The sequence below is a fragment of the Rutidosis leptorrhynchoides genome, chromosome 5, assembly GCF_046630445.1.
Source record: "Rutidosis leptorrhynchoides isolate AG116_Rl617_1_P2 chromosome 5, CSIRO_AGI_Rlap_v1, whole genome shotgun sequence".
Taxonomy (NCBI): Eukaryota; Viridiplantae; Streptophyta; class Magnoliopsida; order Asterales; family Asteraceae; genus Rutidosis; species Rutidosis leptorrhynchoides.
In genome coordinates, this window is record NC_092337.1 from 427,465,994 (window position 1) to 427,477,290 (window position 11,297).

At 32.6% G+C, this 11,297-nt stretch overlaps 1 pseudogene; it reads right to left on the minus strand.

Annotated features, from left to right (window-relative positions):
- Positions 1 to 5,703: 5,703 nt before the first annotated feature.
- Positions 5,704 to 10,758, minus strand: LOC139850044 (AP-4 complex subunit epsilon-like; annotated as a pseudogene).
- Positions 10,759 to 11,297: the final 539 nt, after the last annotated feature.

The following is an 11,297-nucleotide window of genomic DNA, read 5'->3' on the forward strand; positions in this document are numbered from 1 at the left end:
TCTTAAATCATTTTTTGACGTGTAAGGTTCCCATACTTTACACTCGTATAACGGAGGGTTCATGTGGTTTATGGATACAACTTAACGAGTGTAAAGTACGGTGACCCCGCACGTTACTCACAGGGACCCCTCGTGAAACGAGTGTAAAGTACGAGGATCCCACACATCCAAAAAATGTTTAAGGACTCAGCATGATATTTGAGATAAATTAGTGGGACGCCTCACGTAATGTTTTTCAACTTAAAAATTAAAATTTCAGTCACTCCCCATATATAAAATATCTGAAAATCCATTCAATCAAATAGTACATTAATATATTTGAAATCCACTTTAATTTCAAACGTCATCGTTAGACAGAAACATATTCAATACCTATTATCCTCATACGAATATATGAAACGAAGCTCAAAGCGGACCCAAGACCCTTTAATCCTCCCTAAAAGATGTGCATGAGCCGCGTGCCCACTACGACTCGAGAAACAATCGCTCCTCAAAAGATAAAATAGTGGACTAATCGGATATCTTCAAATTTTAACTAAAAACTACGGTGAGAGATATTAGTTAACCACTACTTTAAAGTTATAAGAGACGACTCATATTCTCATTCGTTAACTGATGTCATATGCTAGTTTTGAACATTCAACAATACAGATATTTAATACATAATTATCATAGATTTATCAAATTCAATAATATAAATATCAATATATGATGAAAAGTTGCAGCTACATGATTTCCTGTTTCTTCTCTTTTACTAACATTTATAAAAATTAATTTAACTACTATACACATATACATATATACGTACGTACATACGTGTGTACATACATACATACATACATACATACATACATACATACATACATACATACATACATACATACATACATACATACATACATACATACATACATATATATATATATATATATATATATATATATATATATATATATATATATATATATATATATATATGCGCACTACAATAAATTTACGATTTCTTTACAAATATTTTTACCCACTTATAGAAAAGTTTGAGTTCTTTTGCTAAGTTTCTCACACTTATAATTATGTGAATTTGTTACATTTCGAATATTATTAAATTTTCATACAACTGTAGGGAAAAAATGTTCGCGCTTATTAATGTGTAATCACATTTAAAAGTGTGGGTAATTTTATTACACTTCATTTCTCTACATAAGAAAATCGTGAACAAATCTAGTGTCACAAATTAACTTAATACTCTTAAGTGTGATTGTATTTATGATTTTACACAACAATAATTGTGTATTTTTTTTTTATACTTCACAAAAATTATGTGTGAAATCACGATGATATTATATATTTATACTAATTTTCAACACATTTACAATCCTGAAGAATTTGTAAAAAAGGTTCACACTTTTTAAATGTGTTTAAAAATATGTGTGAACAAATGTTAAATCAGTTGTAGTCGATCTATCAGCTGTGCAAATTGGCTGTTGACTTTAGTACAAGTAGTATCTAATTAAACGTTGACAATTTTCAATAATTATTTAAAACCCAAACATCTTAAACTTTGTATTTGTAATATGATTACACATGTCATGCAACCATGCATACATACTTGCCCAAAAATTGATGGTAAGCATTCAAGAATCAAAACCACAATTATTATTTTTATTTATTTATTTATCTATGTACATATATATAATATCCGTATATAATAAAATAGGAATATAAAGAGTAAATAATAAATAAAATATCAACGTATGATGGGACAACTAATCCACCTTTATCCAAAAATTATAATCCAAGTGTTACATGTGCCTCAAAATTCAAGAAAGATGGCTACAAAATGTTTTCGTGTCCAAATACATTCATATCCTGATATTTTTCTTAATAAATATCATAATCGCCATCAGTAAAAGTTGCATCTCTATGAGTCATCTTCCATGTAAATGATTGAAAATTGATATTTCAACAAAGATATAATTGATGCTTTCATTTTGACCAAAACAGTCTCTTTATTCTTGTATATGAGTTGGTTTCTTTAATATATGTAGTACATGTGCTAGAAATTCGTATATGAGTTGGTCTCTTATTTCAAATGTATGATATGATGTATAAAGACAATTTCGTGTAATAAAAATTTGACACCTAAATTATATGAAATAATACCTTTGACTTCATATTATTAAAAGACAAAAACATCATCTTATGTTTTCATTTTGATCAAATATACTTGTATTTTGTAGATGCAGGGTACATCAGTCATATATAAGATAATGTAGCTGATAAGAGTACAGCACGTACCTCAACAAAGATTGAAGTGTTCTCCTATGATCTATGTATAGCTCTCTAAACTACATCAATTTTCAAATATGTACCAATTTTCAAATATGTACCACATTTTCAAGAAAACGATATGATGTTTGTATTCATGATTCAGGCTACTATTGATTGTTATCTTATCCTCAGTTCATCCACCACAAACACAAAAACAAATACTAAGTTACTTTGTTTCATATGAAATGAAATTTCGTACTTAAGTATAACTGACGTGTAATTGTTAACAAAATAATTTTTATTGACCGTAAGAAAAAAAATTCTATCTAACAAAACATTGAACTAATATTTTATCTTCAAGAGAAACTAAAGGTTATACAAACACCATAAACCATAGTCCTTTTGGGAGACCTTTATCCAATTCAAGTTTGTGTGACGCTAAATTCAGACATCATGAATTAAAGAAGAAAAGAGAATAAAGCTTATAGAAACTAAACAAATTTATCAACTTTATATATCCATTGTTTATATTGAGTATACAATTAGACAACAATAGCTGATGAGTTGATCATCCAAGTTTACAATAAGAATTCTTCTTAACAATTGTTTAATGATACCACGTAAACTGAAAATTAAAAGATCTTTAAAATATAAGTTCGATTACAATGTTATGTCCATTAGAGTTAATTAAATTAATTAGGATTTCTTTAAATCTAGACAAAATTGCGCGGATGACCCATCAACTTTGTATCAAAAAGCATGATAAACCGCTATCCTTTTTTTCTGACCCAGATAACCTTGAACTATCAACATATAGCACCGATGGCCCAACCACTAAACTATGTTAGATCTGGCCCGTTAATGTTATGTCACGTGCTCAGCTTGTGAGGGTAATATAGTCAACACAGTATTGCAGTCCACGTTTCATTGTATATCAAAAACTGTTGTGCGGTTTACATATTCTGTTTCATACGTACGTAAACCCTACTTTCTCCTACAATCGACTGTAACTAAAAACCTAAAAATAATACGATCAAACATACAAAAGATGTCAATTGATTCATTTTATTCGATCAGGATCGACTCAGTATGAATTATAGTGTATTTGTGCCTTTTTTTTATAGTATTTATTGACTATTTATAAGTATTTTATTAATTTTATTGAAACTGTCATTTGTGGACTTAAATGTGATTCAGGCTTAATATGAAAAAAAGCAAAAAAAAAAAAAATAAAAAAAAAATAAAGAAAGAAACTTACTGAAAATGGGTCAACACAGTCACCATTAGTCACTTTGGGTCAAAATAGTCACCATTAGTCACTTTGGGTCAAAACATTCACCATTAGGTCACTTTGGGTCATAAATATGTTTAAAACTCTGAGTTATGGTCTTAGTCTGTCAAAGTCTGAGTTATGGTCAAGTGCTCTTACAATCTGTTTCAATGTGTTGTTACAATATGTTAAAATGTGTTGTTACAATAGGTCATAAAAGTTAGTCTTTTGGTGAAGAACATGTCATATACAATCAACTGTTGTAATCTCAGCTCAAAAAAGTAAAAAGTAAGTTGATTTTGTAACTTGGTTAAAGCAGGTATGGTTGTGTAGCTTAGTCATAAACAGGTCATGTAAATGTCTTTAAAAAAATTGCAACTAAGGTCACAATCATCATAACAGTGATCATATAAGTAAGATCACAATCATCATATAAGTGACCTATAATGGGTCACAATCATTATATAAGTGACCTATAATGTTCTATTATAATGTTATATAATAATAATAATAATGCGAAAAAATAAATTATTTTCTGTGAATCTGTTGACCTTTCAGGTCAAAACAGTGGTCAATTGACCATTTTGGTCAAAACTGTTGTGAATTGGGTCATTCTAGTCAAATGTTGACCAATGTTGACCATTATGGTCAAAACATTACTTAATTGATCATTTGGGTCAAAACTATTCTCATTGGATCAGTTGGGTCATAAATGGTGTTATTTGGTAAAAAGAGGTTATTTGGTCATAACATGGCGGTTTTACAAGTAACATGGATTAAAAAGATGTTATTTGGTCATTAGCTCAAGTCCACCATGGTAAAACATATGACAACTCACAATAACAAACTGTTCTCATTAGATCTTTTGCTCAACTGTTTGTCATTTGCTTTATTTGGCCATTTGGTCATACTCCACCATGTATGTGTAGTTTGTCATTTGCTCAAACTGTTATTTGGCTATTTGATCATACTCCACCATGTATGTAAAGTTTGTCATTTGCTCAAACTGTTCTCAATTAATCATTTGGCCTATTGACAACTCACAAAAGACATGCAGTACATACCATTTGACAATAGTGATTTGACATCTCACAATAACAACAGCCATTTAACAAACTTTACATACATACATACCATTTACAAATATAACCAACTACAACAGCAAAATAAAAAACAAAAGTGCATAAATAACTAGTGGTTTAATTGATCATTTAACACATTACATCAAAATTTGATCATTTAACCTATTACATAACCATACTTGCACTAAAGATGATCAAAAGTAGAGGAAAATTGGTTGTTTATGTTTGAGCAGTCCATGACGGGTACGCAAGATGATCAATTCGACCACACAAACACAAAACCACCTTAATTTGGATTTTGATTGATCTGCTTCTGCTTGCCATGAAAATTAGGGTTTACAGTCTGGGAACTAACGAGTAAATAAACTAGAGAATAAAGTGTTTAAAAAGAGATTAAACTCACGTGCCTGGTCTTTGAATAATTCTGCAACTCATATAACGTATGTGGACTAATTTGCCCTCATGTGCTTGGCACGTTATGAGTTTTAACGTCAACAAAGTAACAGAGTTAAGTGGTTGGGCCATTGGTGCTAAAGCTTGATAGTTTAGGGTCATCTACGCCATAAAATAAGAAAACGGTCTACCTATTTAACACAAACATTATGGACCATTGGCGCAATTTTATCTTAAATCTATAAATACCGCATGAATAATAATTATTATTTAACCGGGGTTAATATAATATAAGAATATAAACTTGACAACCCTAATTTATATGCTAAGTAGCACTACGTCCCTCCCAAATGTATAATCTCTTTCGACTTTGGAAGTCATTTTCTTCCGACTTTGATTTTTAATATTTTCGTTTCCATTATAAAATATAGTTGATGACATTTATATTAATAGATTGGTTTTTTGAATATATTTTTTAACGGTATAACACTCATTAAGTATTATGTAATACATAAAAAATAATTTAGAATCAAGGTTGAAAAGAAAAAACCTCTAAAGTTAAAACAAGACAATAGATTTGGAACATAGGAAAAGTGACGGTTTCAATGACTTCGTGGAACATACAATTGTAATATCTTAAGTACGATTCTATATTCGTAACAATGTTAGAATAAATAAATAAATAAATAAATAAATAGAATTATTGTAACTAGGAGCCTAAAGCTATTTTTCAACTGACGCATTTAAATGAGTATGCCATTAGCCAAGCAAATCCTTGAATATGTTAGGATTTTGGCTACTTGGGGTCATACCCACTTGCCTGACTTGTGCATCGATCCTTGCCCAAAGCATCTTTAAGGTTCGAATCGTTTGTTGGAACAGTTTGGTTAATTCTGTAAAACCGACTCATGATTCTGTCTTTGTCAGCACAGTTTAGACACGATATTGGGATGTCTTAGAAACAATACTAGCAGCATTACTCTCTTGGCCTGAACCTAAAAGACCTTCCAGCTGTTTAAACGGATCAATTGATGAATATGAGCCATTTGCGCCGCCGCTTGTTTCACCAAGATCGAGCAAGTTGGTAGACGGTTGAACCAGTTCAGCAGCTTGGTTTACTGTATGACGGGTTATTTTCGAACCCTTACCCTGGCCTGCAGCGCCAGCACCGGAGTGTTTCTTTTTAAATCTTGAACTTGTGCTCCCAAATAATGAAGCTGCCAATTTTTGTTTTTTTTCAGAGACTTCAACTTCGGGCAGGCTTCTTGAAGAATCAATTGATTTGGTTTTCGCAAGACCATTAACCGCAGGACCCCACTTCTTTTGGATACCATCGAGCCGAAGCCTAAGTTCGGTTGAGCCGGTACCAGATAAAGATCCGACAGATGGACTACGATGGACCTCCTTTGCATAAGATAGTCCAGGTAAAGGTAAAAGGTTGGTTGAAGAAGCTACTCTAAGGGGCATTCTCGAAATTACAGGTTTCGGAACCTCGTAAGCCTCAAATTTGAGTGAATGTGCAGTAGCATCATGGTGTTTATGGATTTCAAAATTATTGGTATTTAGAGTTTTAGATCGTTCATGCTTAGGAATATAAGGTCGAGCCCCCTGTTCCAATGACTTCTTAACATAATCGTTGAGAAATGGTAAGCTCTTATCAATCTGCACGAAGACAAACACAAAAATTAGTTGGGACACTAGTGTTGTTTTTCAATCTGCAAATCCTATTATGTTTTATGTATGTGCGTGCGCAGACAATTTTATATTCTATCTGCAAACTCGCAGACTTAGAAATATGATTCCAAGTGTTGCAAACAGGTTTAAGTTATTTTGCAGACATAAAAACAAACAGTCTCAGACCTTCAGGTCACATCTTTTTTACAGACATGGTCCGCATACCTTCGAACAAAAACATCTTAAAAAAAAACAGCACCTAAGCTGTAAGTAGAAAGAGCAACGTATAAAATAACAAATTGTATACACATATGATGACCTCAATGTCTTCACAGCTTGCATCTAAAGGCATTATATTCTGTATTGCATTTGCATCTAGGCGGAAAATAGCCTGAAGTTCGTATGTACGTTGCTGGAGATCAGTTGAGTGAGACGCAGATAATGATTCTATGAGTGAATCCCACTGCAAAATATGAGAAAATTCATAATATTTATATGCCATAAAGTTATATCGAGTCAATATATGTTGATAAATATGTATTTAAGTGTTCCAAAATGATAAAGAAGATGGCTTTACCTACCTCCGGTAGCATATCTATTTTTCTGCCAGCTACCTTTTCGAATGAATATACTTTTAGAAGTGCTGTCACTGCGTATGCCTTTCCAAAAATTCAGATAGAGAAATATTAGACATGTTCAATTTTTTTTATGCAAGAATAATTTTTGCAAACCTTAACAGTATCATCGCTTGGATGCGCTTCTGTGATATCACATATCTTGCCGCTGATGTAAGATGCAGAATATTTGCCATCTATGGTTCCATATTCCCCCAAAACCCAACATATCACCTGTTTACAACAAACAAACATTAACATGCGTACATATACAAAGGCCATGTTATGACAATGCATAAGAAACCTACATCAGACAACTTACCTGAAGAAACAAAGATGGAAGCTTTGGTTCTCCCATTATTCGAATGTACGACTCCACCTACCCCGCAACAAAAACAGAACCAAATAAGTATATTATGAGTAATTTTTAAGCAGTTATGTATTATTGTAACGTCTTGAAAAATATCATACTGGATATTTATTAACGATGACTCGGTGAGTACAAGTATATGAAGTGTTAAATGATTAAAGAATTACATACAGCAGAAGATCTCAGTTGACTGTCTGCTGTATCATCATCTTCTCCGAACCCCTCGGCGATCAAGCGGATCAAGTTATGCACAACCTTAGGGTTCACTAAGTCCCCAGCATGTTGGAAAACTTTATTCATAGTCTGTAAAGATAAGTTTGAAAGTCAGTGAAGATGAAACATGTTTTATTTGCATTCGCAAAAAGAAAAAGGAAAAACCTGGATAAACCATTGGTTAGTAGGTGCGAATTGCTCCGCAAGATCCACACACCTAGATGCTATTTCAGTTTTGAAATGATTGTCATTCACGCTTATCATGTACTCGATCATACGTTCGACTATAACTTCAACATTGGAGGGTTTCGTCATTTTGTATAGCAACTCAAAAGTTTTCCTCTTTAGACTGTCATCTGGGTCCTTATATTAAAAAAATTAGAAACAGCTGATTATATTCATATCCAATTCGTTAACTCGTTAACAAAAATTTGAAATTACTCACCTCTAAGCAATCTATTACAGCAAGTTGATGCTGCTCAGCAACTTCTGAGCTTATCCTTATAAGTCGACCGAGTGCATCAATACCCAAATACTTTAAATTGTGAATGTCACTCTACAAAACATAAAAAACCAACAATAAGATCTATCATGCCTTGAAATTTAGAAATAAAAAAAGAAAAAAGAAAGAAAAAAAGGTAGACCTTGAGAAATTTAGCAATTGCATCAGTTGCTGCACCAACTAACTTGGTATTGGGATGTATAGACGAGACGCAACGTATGCATTCATAAAGAATTGTGTTTCCGATATTACTATTTGTGTCACACTTCCTCATTATGTCTCCAATGATCTGCTTGTCACCACTACCAAGCAACGCCAGGATTTTTAGCAACTTAATCTGCATGATCAGTTAACCATAATTTGAAAGTAAAAAAAAATGCACAACCGATATGTTTTGGATATAGTTTAACCTCGCACATGATAGACAAATCATCCTTGACCAATTGAGCAAAAGGGCTCGACCAAAGCAGCAAGCTTTCAAGCCTTATGTGATGAACTGGAATTCAGAAATGATTGTATTGTTAAATCTTACTACAGTGAGAGATTTTTCTAATGGCTGACTTAGAATTAAGATTTATTTAAAATATACTTGTAGCAATTTCAATTATTGAATGAGATTATGAAGAAAAATTTGAGCTATGAAGCTCAAGCTTGTTGTACTGCAGTCCTTCATTATTGTAAATATTCATATAATAAGTGTGTGAGTTTGCCTTTCAAAAATATAAATAAATAAATAAATACTGCAGTCCTTCAGCTATGAAAACTCTGTGTAAATCGTAAACATCTCTTGAGAAATTATCCCCTTACCTTTACTAGTTTTCATTATAACTTCATTTTAGATAGAAATCACTATATGTATTACAATATATTTGCTTCAGATATGTAGGCAAAAAAAGATTACATTAACTTATAAAGGAATAAAGGTCTTGTACTTGTAGGTAATAAGAACCGCCTTCGTGGCCCAATGGTTCAACCCCAATACCTTGAGTATTGGGCACGGTAGAGGTCAAGGGTTCGATCCCTGGCTCTGTAAAAAGTCCGTGAGGGAGGTTTTACCGACCCATACGCAGAAATTTGACTCAAGGAAGAGGAACATTGTGTCAATATACAAAAATGTATGAAATGACTCACCTGAATAAATGGTGCTGGTGTCTGATGATAATCGTAACTCTTTAACAATCTGCGTTCAGATACTTGTTTTAGAATATTTACAAAGCTACCAACCAGATCATTGGCGAGTCTATATGGAACCAAGTGGGGTCAAAGGACCCCATTAAAAAATTTTATATACGTATAAAATACTACTAAAATATTATAGGACACCACTAAATTTATAGATAGGACCCCATATATTTTTTAAATTATTGAATTTCTATGGAAGTGAATCGTCATTATTTAGAAAAAAATTTATAAAGTACCACTCAAATTGTATATAGAACCCCATTGGATTTGCATCCTAGAATCGCCACTGAACGAGATCCTTATAAGCATTTACATCTATCATGATAAGATCAAATAATGGGCAAAGAGTAGCACCCATTACTCCAGGATCATTATCACATAGTTTCTGCAAAAATTAAGTACCAGAAAAACAAATTTGAGCGGGAAAACGAAGCTATCAAAATTTATCGTAGACGAATATGGTAAACAATTCATAAACATTCACATGTTAATCACCTGGGCATATTAATAGAGCATACAAGTAGAATTTATTAAAATACATATAATCAACATAAAGTATACATACATGTAACAATACTGCAAAAAACTAACCTTACGAAAACTCGATACAAGATGAGTCACAGATGACGGAGACCGTTGATAAAATCGATGAAGAACCATAACAGCCTTTTTCCTAACCGCCTCATTCGAATGCACTAACAACTCAACCACCTGCTGAATAACAGCAGGTATGGTCTCCTCATTAATCAACTTAGAAACCGCATTCAAGGCAGCATACACAACCAAATAATTATCAGATTTTAAATCCTTTTGTATCGTATTCACAATCAATATAATCAAATCATGATCCTCATTTAAGAAAAACGTAGCAGCCAAATAACCAGTTCGTTTCATTAATATTATGTCATCATGAGTCATTTTAACAGCATGAATGTATCCAAATGAAGCATCGTGCCCTAACATTTCAATATAAACAAGACGTATTTTATCTCTTTCATTTTTCCTTTAGGTATATCAGGTTCTGCAATTCGACGTTTTAGGGTTTCAATTTCACAAAAAACGATACGGTCTTCTTCTGATTTGGATCTAGATTCACCAATTGATTTAATTAGGTCTAGAAACTGTTTTGATTGACCGAAACTTCCCTGGGAGCCCATTGTGAGCTCCCTTCCAATCGTTTTTAACTGTTCCAGGATTTTAATTACGGCATTGTATTGTATAGACGATTTGTGTATAATTTTTGTTGATTGTAGTCATTATTAGGGTTAATAATTGGGAATAATTTGATGAAGAAGATGACGAAGGAGATTGGTGATTAAATGAACACGTGGAATGCACGTGGTAGCTATAAATTTAGTTCTGACTGAATAATTAGAATATTTGGGCCGCAGTTTAAATTTTGAATCAGTCTCTTGAGCTAGAACATGGACCTTGGATGTTTTAACTTTTCAGCCACAAAGCTTGGTTGAGAATTCTACAATAACAAAAAAACCGGATACCACATGCATGGTGTATGGAGGAGATAAGATGTAGACAATCTTTCCCCTATCCGAGAATAAAAACAAGTCATTTCTCCATCCAGAGTGAAAACACACTCAAAAGTAGAGAAAATCATCTCTCTCTCAATTCGACGGATGGAGCATTTTGCTTCCGAGTGGACCTCCGGCCAATAAGTAGGAAAAAATTTTAAAAAAAAAAACAAAATAAAATTGAGATGCCATGAAAA